This window comes from Trichechus manatus, unplaced genomic scaffold (assembly GCF_000243295.1).
Source record: "Trichechus manatus latirostris isolate Lorelei unplaced genomic scaffold, TriManLat1.0 scaffold00224, whole genome shotgun sequence".
In the NCBI taxonomy this organism is placed as follows: Eukaryota; Metazoa; Chordata; class Mammalia; order Sirenia; family Trichechidae; genus Trichechus; species Trichechus manatus.
Window position 1 is genome coordinate 1,206,732 of NW_004444160.1, and position 1,567 is coordinate 1,208,298.

General features: G+C 42.9%; 1 pseudogene; it reads left to right on the plus strand.

Annotated features, from left to right (window-relative positions):
- Positions 1 to 477: 477 nt before the first annotated feature.
- On the plus strand, positions 478 to 1,197 carry LOC101359937 (40S ribosomal protein S3 pseudogene; annotated as a pseudogene).
- Positions 1,198 to 1,567: the final 370 nt, after the last annotated feature.

A 1,567-nucleotide genomic window follows, 5' to 3' on the forward strand; every position in this document is an offset into this window, starting at 1 on the left:
GCTGCTAGCAAGAATATGTAATTTGGGGTCAACAACCTGTTTTCTCTGAATCTCAGGTTCTTCAGCTGTAAAACAGGACAGTCATTCATAATATCTAATTCAGACAAATTGTTAACGTGATTTTGAAACTACAAATACTGTACCTTTAAAAAGATGGCCTAGAAATTTATTTAAATAAAATGAGAGCATGACAGACATGTAAGTTGGTCCTCACATTGAGTACGAAGAGAGAGAGAAGTAGAGAAATAATCCATTGCTCAACTTAAAGTAAAAAAAATATTACTTGTGGGAAAATAACAACTGGAATTTTCCATCTTTGCTTTCATTACTCTTCTAAGTAGAAGGATAACTAAATAATAGGTTAAATTATTTTTTGACAGCATATTTTCTGCATTCAAAAATGTTAGCATCAGAAAAAAATTCTGAATGACAAAAGAATTGTAACAGCCTTTCCTTTTGGCAGCACGCTGTGGCAAGATGGTGGTGCAATTTTCCAGGAAGAGGCAGGTTGTCGCTGATGGCATCTTCAAAGCTGAACCGAATGAGTTTCTGACTCCAAGATGGTTGCTCTTGGAGTTGAAGTTCAAGTTACACCAACCAGAATAGAAATCATCATGCTAAAGACCAGGATGCAGAATGTTCTTGGTGAGAAGGGTCAGTGGATCCAGAAATTGACTTCTGTAGTTCAGAAGAGGTTTGGCTTCCCTGAGGGCAGTATAGAGCTTTACTCTGAAAACGTGGCCACGAGAGGTCTGTGTACCATTGCCCAGGCAGAGTCTCTGCATTACAAACTCCTAGGAGGACTTGCTGTACGGAGGGAGAGCCTGACATGGTATGCTGCAGTCATCATGGAGAGTGAGGTCAAGGGCTGCAAAGTTGTGGTGTCTGGGTAATTCTGAGGACAAAGGACTAGATCCAGGAAATTTGTGGATGGCCTGGTGATCCACAGTGGGGACTCCGTTTACTCGATGACATGCTGTGCGCCATGTGCTGCTAAGACATGGTATGTTGGGCATCAAAGTGAAGATCATGCCGACATCGAACCCAAGTGGGAAGATTGGCCCTAAGAAGCCCCTGCCTGACCATGTGAGCATTGTGGAACCCAAAGATGAGATACTACCCACCACCTCTATCTTGGAGCAGAAGGGTGGGAAACCAGAGCTGCTTGCTGTGCCTCAGCCAGTCCCCACTACCTAATAGATGCTAATACTTTAAATCAAGTACTGCAATACTGGCAGCTTAAATGCACAGCTTATTCAGAAGCCATTTTAAAAAATGCAGGCCTGCCCTCCTGCCCTCTCAGGGTAGCTCCACCGCAACAGGATTTTAGAAAAGATTCCCACATTGGAGGCTAGAAGCCTCTGCACCGGATGTTGTCCACAACAAATTAGGTGGTGTATCTGCAAACAAAAAAAGAAATTCTGGCACAGAAAATTATTGGAAGGATCTCAGGTGACTCAGAATCCATGAGAATCCTGGAAAACTCAGCTCAGAAATAGAATCCAGAGAAGCTTACATCATGGAACACAGCCAAGGTCATGGCTGAGAAGCATTCTGGTTTAGGATG